The 8,410-nt window shown below is 36.6% G+C and overlaps 1 pseudogene; it reads right to left on the bottom strand.

Annotated features, from left to right (window-relative positions):
- Nucleotides 1-373: 373 nt before the first annotated feature.
- Nucleotides 374-8,410, bottom strand: part of LOC107103025 — a 10,467-nt pseudogene continuing 2,430 nt past the window's right edge.

Below are 8,410 nucleotides of genomic sequence, written 5' to 3'. Positions count from 1 at the left end.
CTGACACACATTTATCAAAACTGTTTTATCTATGACTGTAATGCAGTGGTTATTTAGGGTTAGTATTTGATATATCACATTTCTTAAGGACGGCAACCTGATTAGTTGTGAAATTAAAAAGCAATTACAAGATCTTTAATTCAAAAGCAAAATAATTAATTTTTAAACATATAATGATATACCCATTATAGAACCCTTATTTATGAAAATAGCACTAGGTTCAGGATAAAGTGTGATTTATTAAAGAAACCAAATCTAATTTTGCACAAGAAGATATTTCACAAGTCTGTCCTGTTACCTTGGATAACCCTGGACATCAGTGCTACCAAAGGTGTGCTATGTAAGCGTCTAAATACAGACAATAATTTGCTGATCACGGCGTCCACCCTGAAGATTTATTTAGATGCAGCATCTCTGTCCATCTCTTGTTAAAAAAATCTCCTCATTCTGCAGACGGTCCATCCAATTTCAGAGCTATCCTTGTTGAATTTTTCACAGTTATCAAAAACCAGGTTCACATCGGTAATGAAGGTCTCCAGATTTAAATACCTGCAATCAGAAGGAATGGTGTCATTTACATACAAAAAGTGTAATTATATGGTTACTAAGCTATTACAGGGTCATGCTAAATTATTCCTATTGTACCCTTTAAAGTTTGTAGATGTAAATTAAAAGCATTTTTAAAAGTTTATTATGTTAAATGAATCTTTTAGGAAAATAACAATATCGAGTTATATAATTCAGGAAATATCAGGAAAAAAAGCTGGTGGAATATGCATGTTCAGTCCATCTTTACAGACTTAATTGTTAAAAGGAATTTCCAAACTGTTGATTCAAATTGTAATTATGTGCTACTTTGAAGTTTATGGGAATTTTCAGTGAGAGAAAAATTCTGTGAAGCCTGTAGAAGTAAATATTTATATGAAATATAATATGAAAGGGACTGCATGTCGACATGTATATCCGCTGCATATGTAAACCGACTCAGAAGTTGTTGTTTTTCCTTTATGGTGTGGAAGTCCATTGGCTTTTCATGTGTTTTCTGTTTCCAGGGACATTTTTTTGCCAAATGGGGCTTTGAAAGGACCACGCATCCTGATGGGCCTTCAGCTCAGAAAAGCAGCACTCTGAAGGGAACAACCAGCTTAACACATTGGACTGTTTTATGAAGGAAACATTATCCATTTTATGTTCAATATCTCTTTCTAGAACAAAATGTCATGTTTGATTTAGACAAAAAGTGACAACTACTGCACCAACTGAACAGGCATGTACATACCGACACACGGCCAGCTTATCGTCGCTCTATTTGGATGTTTTGGCTTTTTTTGAACAGGAGACTGGGTTGTCTTCTCCTTTCCTTTTTTTCTGAACTCCTTGAAATCTCTCTTTGGGACTTCATAGCTGCTGTCAACCCCCTTGCTGATGAGCTCTACCATCCGGTTTAGTTTTCCTGAATGAGGGAACACACAAATATGATAAAACGCAGTACAACCAAATGGAATATTCGATTATGATAACATTTAAGTATTTTTTTAAAATCACTCTTAACATATGATAAAAACCGATGTTGTCCTTTTTTCTTCCTTAATGTTTTAAGGAATCCCTCTCTTTTTATATTTTTGAAATATAAAAAGAGAGGGATGGCAGGTGAAACCAACCTCTTTCTTAACATGTTGTTTCCAAACCTCAGTTTTCTGTAGATGCTGAATGCAAAGAGACAGCTCAGGTGAGCTGCGGACCTGACCGAGAGCTTTGTGCCACTGTCTCATCCCAGCACCCACCTTCTCTTTACTGCTGGAATGAGACAACATGACAGTGATTCTAAGCTTTACAATGAAACAGATAAACAGTAGTAGTTTTAACCTTATCGTTCTGTCAGGCCTGAGGGCTGTACTTTGAAATTTACCTGCGCTCAATATTCCTTTGCAGCTCTGCAAGCCTGCTGACTGCTATGTCAAGAGGATTGTTGGATTGTTGTATCAGAAAGCCTTGAGCCCTCTCCTGTTGAGTTTCTCTATGTAATTTGCTTTCCAAAGCATCAGAAAAAGCATGCTTGTGCTCAAAATATAAAAGATCCTTGCTGGCTGACTGACTGGGGTTCACGGGTCATCCAACCCTAAAAAAGATAAATATGTTCATTATGATCATTGTAAGAACAAACATGCTGATTTGAGTTTAGCCTCATACAGATTGCCTTTACCTAAGCTTGTAGGGCATGTAGGTTTGCAGATATTACTTTTTTCTCTAGAGCTTCTACCTGAAGAAGCAGACCTGTGTCCACCTCCATGGCTCGCTGATTTCCCTGCTTTTCTTTTGCACTTCTGGGTCTTTTGTATCTAAATCTGCCACCATAAATATAGTTAAATATTTTAGGACACTGCGGTAAACTTACAGAGCATACCAAAGTGGCCACAACAGTAAAATGAGTTTGCATCAAAGCCAAAAAAACATGAATGTGTTTTAAAAATGATTTTTTGTACATAAGATCAACATGAAATTGTATGTAATTGTGTAAACGAAAGAAAATGACGGCTTTGTACGATATTTTTTTTACAAATAAAGATCTTAAAAATTGTGTCGTTGTTATTAACTGCCCAGGCAACACTTTCCAGACACACTTCGATTTCCCTGCAATTACAGCAGTAAGTTTTGGAGCTTTGTCTCTTTTAGCTGTTGACAGCTGGAAAATGGAAAATATACACACTCATGTGTTTTGGTCTCCATTCAGTACACGTCTCTCTTTTCTCTTCAAGAGAACAACAACAGTCAGATTGGATGGAAAACATCTGTAAGGCAATATATTCAGGTCTTTCTAAATATTTGCATGTGCATTTAGGTTTTGACTGGGTCATTCTAATAAATGAAAATGCTTTGATCTAAATTGCTGTTGTTTAGGCCCATTGATCGGCAGGAAGGGAAACATCTGCTCCAGGTTCAAGTCCAATGCAGCAATAACAGTTTTTCTTACATGGTGCTTGACTCCATTTTATCATTCCAACAAGCTCCCGCTAAAGGCATACTGTAGATGAAACCATCTGATCGGAGCAACTTCGAAATGTTTGCCGTGTCCTGTATGTGGCTTTGAGGTAAAAATCGGACGTCTTTTGGCTTTTAACATCGACTCTCTTTTTCTTCATTCATATAAAGTGAGCTAATTGTCGTGTCAAATCTCTGCTTCTAAGGTGGCAGTGACTCAGGCAGTGTGGGTTTGTCCTGTTCCCAGAGATTTTTGTATCCTTGGGCAGACATTTCATACACCTTGCCTGGTGTTGGTGCTCAGATGGTATAGCAGCAACCTTACTTCTTTCACTCTGCTCCCTACTTTGTAGCTTACAATCATCAGTGTGTGAATGGATGAATGACTGAATGTAGTGTAAAGTGCTCTGGGGTCCTCAGGCTTGATAAATTGCTTTAATAGTACCAACCATTTCCATTTACCTCCAGAGCTCCAGAGTTTAATTGTCTGTTACAGTGATTAATGCTCTTAATGTTAAGCCTATGGTGAATGAACTTGGTTTCCATTTCGGATAATGGATTTAACAGGGTCCGTGAAAATTCTAACCTTTAACAAATATTTTACAATTTACCCCTAATAATCCCTTACTTGTCTGCTATGTTTCTTGGTCTTCATAATATCTTTTCTCCAGTGCTCCCTTACAAACATCTGAGGCTGTTATGAGCTAATTCTGTTTAATCTGGGATTAAATCACTCATGCAGGGGTTAAAATCCCATGTTCTTTTCGGGAGGACAAAAGGAATCTTTGTTAGTTATTTTTCATGGGGTACGAGAAAAAAAAAATCAACTTTCTCCCTCGCTCCTGTTTTCTCATCTGCAACTTTCCTTGTTTTGTTGAGCCCTCCATATTAATTAAGCTGATTAAAAGTCATTCAAATATTTTCAGTCATAGCAGGTTTTACTATGTTCAACCAGCAATTTCAACAATAATATCGGACGAATGGTACATTTTTATGAACAGAATTTCTTTGCATCCTTCTGCAATTTCCACAATAATCCATCAAAGAAGCTTCACATAAAAATGAAGCAGATGATCCGTTCCAAAACTATAAATGTATAATTCAAACTACTCTTAAATTACTTTATAGGCAATAAATAGAAATGAAAATCAATATAACCACTGTGTGTTCATTTATAAATGCACAGGTCTAATCATTTTAATTCAGATATTAAGCGTAGACCTAAAAGTATAATCATTTTATCATACTTTTAAATTTTTAACCATCCGTTCATTAATGTATAATAAATACTAGTATAGTGTCTATTACCCACACTAACATATATCAGTAAGCACCACCATCTCCAAACAAAAGAAGTGAATGTACTTCTTTTCGGGTTCAATCTAAGAAACTCCATAGGACAAAATCTATAATGTCAGCAAAATATGAATAAGGCTTATATCTGAAATAGCCTCTGTCACATTGCATATGTACTAGTTTGGCTGTGACAGGCTAGGATATGTTTAACCAGAGAGCTGATTAAAAAAAGAGGTGGATTTTTGACAAAAGAGGGTAAAATATCAGCTTTCACATTTTACCTTTTAGGTCATTGAACACGTATTGTAAGGTTTATTACTGAAACATATTACAATAACAAAAAGATATCTACTAATCAGATTTATTTACTGGTGTCACAGTAAAGTTAGGATAAACACATATATACACCAAAGTTTTCAGATTTCGGCTTGTTAAAATAGTCTATGAGATAAATTCCTAAAAAATACAATCGAGTTTTCAGTTGCAATGTAATAAAAAAAAAGGGAATTCAAGACATATGAACATTTTTAAAGCAATGCCATCTCCACTAAAAATATTGTTACATTGTAGACAACTATATTTTACTGGAACATTAAATTACTGTTTGTTCTGTTGGCAAAGATCTGGCTAATATGCTTCATGTTCTTCTGGATGTGTTTCTGCAGCAGCCTCTCTCTGACACCCCTGCTGTGGAGCAACTTCACCAGACTGTGCAGGTTCTCCACATTTGAAATTCTCCACCAGCCCCGAAGTGTCTCTGCCAAAACATCCATGCAGAATTAAATATTTCTCATTCCTGAGGGGAAGAAAGTGGTCACAGCATGCGTGCTGATGGTTTTTGAGTTTAGCTTTTGAGTTTTCACTTCTACCTTAAAGAACTGGTCGAGGAAAAACACAATCTTCAATCTTGGCCACCTCTTGAGCAGGGAGCGATACACAAGTAGGATTGTTATTCAGAGGCTCTGTGGTCTCATTCTTGTTGACAGAGACACATGTCCTTGATTCTCGATTTTTCAGCAGGAGGCTAAACCACTCGCTGCTTTTTGCAGTCAGTATCTTGGATGATTGGCTGTGAGGCAGGGTGGACTGAGAGCCACAGGTCATGCTGTTATTCCTGAGCTGGGCAGCACTGAATATGAATAAAACTTTATTGGTTAGTTGGGAGCAATAAGAGTAATAAGGCTTTGTGTTAGAGACTTCATTATGAGGAATCTTATGTGACCTCATGTTTGATTCTTTGGCCACATTCGCTGCTTGCAGCAGGTCGCTGATCTTAGACAGAGACTTCTTGAAAAAACTGTCCTCATTGTTCTCCTGGCTCTCTGTAATGGTTTTAGCATTTTCAGCCCACTTTTCTGACGTCTCTTCCTGGACACAAGCCATCTGTCTCCCCCCCACCTTCTTCACCTCCATCCAACCTGTAAAGAAATAAACATGTAGAAGGGTAAGGAACATGGAACATACCATACAAACTGAAAACTCAATCATAATTCTTTATTTGTAGGTTTACCATTCTCTACTCCTTCAACGAAGATGCCCCCACACTGTGGGAGGAGCCAGTAACGCTGCTTGTATCGATCCTCACCAACCATCATGGAGCAGGTGAGACACCTCAAACAACTTCTGACTAATTTCACTTTGCTGCTTAAATAATCAAAAAATGCCCATCGTTTCACCTGCTAAAGCACAGGTAACAATGACTTGGTGGACAGTAGCAACAACTTTCCATAGGAAGAGTAAAATAAAAGCTAACTTCTTAAAAGTTGTTTGCTTCTTTGGTACTACCTTAGCACGGTAACAAAATGTTAAGTGGAGGATTAGTGGTAGAAAAAGTTACACAAGCAACAGACATTAGTGTGACCTTGAGATAATATTGGATTTTTCAGGTTAAAGCTACACTTCATTTGGAAATCAAGGACTAAGAGGGTTGAGAAAAACTGAAAAGTCACAGAATCCCTGTTGCTTGAGGTCCAGTGTGACGTTCCCACAGTCTGTGACATTTTCTGCTGTTTTTGGTTTACTATCAAATTCAAAGCAAGAGCAGCTGCTTTCATGATTTAAAAATAAGGTGATTTCATGTTCCAGCCGGATCTGCTCTACTACTGATGGGATCATTGTGCTTTAATGGCCGGTAATGTGCTTTGATCTTTGTCCCACAAAAATTCTGTTGGTCTCCAGAAACTCTCGCTCAGTTTTACTGAAAATCAAACCAGGTGTCTTTATTAATGCTGTATGCATATTCTGTCTGCTCAGCTCAGCATGCTGAAGGCTACTATTTAAAGTCTTCTTCATATGAGGCGAGGCACTTATTTGGATTTGATGTAATCTAAATAATGCTAAAGTTTTCTTTTTTGATTATAGTGAATGAAATAAAATATTAATTGATTATATTCTTATTAATGGGAATGTGAATGCATCTATTTAATTTTAATAAGACTAATTTCCTTACAGATATTCATTTACCTTGTATTTTTCCTGGATCTTTGTCTCTAGTGACTTAATGTCTCTTGAATGAGTAGCAGCTTTCTAAAAAAAATAAAAATAAAAATAAAATAAGGTGGTAAATTTAATTTCATTAAAAATTTCTAAATATTTGCATATATTTTTTTCTAACCTTTACAATTTTCTGCTAACCTTTACAGTTTTCTAACTTTACATATTTCTGCTTTCTTCCTTTTCTTTCCCCCCCCCCCCCTTTTTTTCCTCCTTTTCATCATAATCTTTCCCTTGGTCTTCGCTGGAATCATCTCGTTCCTCTTCTTCATCGGTGTCCCCATTTTTCCTCTCGTTTGCTCTGGATGGTATAGCTGCTAAATATATTCTTCTTTTCTCCTTCAACACTGCTGTATCTTTTCTTAGTTGTATTTGCATGGATGTTCCTTAATCAGAAACAAAATTATTGTAAAATTTGATTTTAATAAAAAAAAAAAAAGCAAATTGATATAATATCAATGAATAAATGACTCATACAGTATACTCACTTCCGTAGCTTTCCCTCCAAAACCCACTTCTCTTTCCTCAGTTTTGTCATGTAATCTCTATTTTTGTCAATCTCACTATAAAACATCATGGAAGTGTCAGCAATGCTAAGCTAAGAGTTAGTGGATGGGATAGAAGAGCATCTACTGTACGGTAGTATCATCAGCAAGAGAGTGGATTAATAAATGAAATAAATAGCCTCAAGCATTGAATCCTTAGTCTTCTTCCGTCTGCACTGGATTTAAAAGACCTGCTCCCTAACACTCAGTCTGCTGTTTCTCTTTCAAGTAACTCCTAATGAAGATGCCCCCAAATGTAGAAGGATTCTGACAAATCAAAGAGTGCAGAAAGCGTGTTTTAAAGCAAGACGCTGAGCCTGATGCAACCTTATTGAAGTCTTCTCATGTTTCTCTCACATATATTATTTCAGTAAAGACTTTATTTTCACACATAAATTACGTCATTCTATTCAACTATCAGAGGTATGAGCTAACTTAAAAGCTCAAGTAATTTTTGTTCATAATTTATTAAATTCATAAAGATGCTTTGTTCTCTAGTTTTTTACCAGAAGGATTAAATATACAAATGGGGATTAAAGTCAGAATGTTTTCTGTAGTTCCTGATCAAATATTAACAAACAGCAGAAGATTTTATTGGCTTGTGTTGCTTCCTCTGGGGAGACAATCAATAACCACACTGGATCATGCTCATAATGCAGAGAGCACAGATTACATGCAGAAAATGTTTTGCTACCATGGCCATATATTGATTACGATTAATAAGGCCCATTTTTACATTTGTAGCAACATCAGTCACATGGAAAGAAGTATTTAATTACGGTATATAGAAGTATATAGTTCAGCAACAACTAAATGTGAAATAAAAATTCTTAAATCATGGGAATAAGCTGCTGAATCTATGTGTTGCTTTGATAAAAATACATTGAAAAATGCGGATGAGTTTTCCTGATGATCGCCTTACTGCAGCAGAGCTCATTTATCAAGAATGCCAGCATGGCGGCCTTCTCTGACGGACTGTGAGCCTGGAAGGCCGTCGTTTGGAGGCTGTGGGCCAGAGCTGCTGCATCGGTCTGGTCAGAGTGGGCCTCCATGTAGATAGATTATCTTGGTTTATTTTCACATTGGTCAAGTGGCCT

The sequence above is a fragment of the Cyprinodon variegatus genome, unplaced genomic scaffold, assembly GCF_000732505.1.
Source record: "Cyprinodon variegatus isolate N-32 unplaced genomic scaffold, C_variegatus-1.0 Scaffold1363, whole genome shotgun sequence".
In the NCBI taxonomy this organism is placed as follows: domain Eukaryota; kingdom Metazoa; phylum Chordata; class Actinopteri; order Cyprinodontiformes; family Cyprinodontidae; genus Cyprinodon; species Cyprinodon variegatus.
The sequence above is the reverse complement of the archived record's forward strand: the minus strand, read 5'-3'. Positions and strand labels throughout refer to the sequence as shown.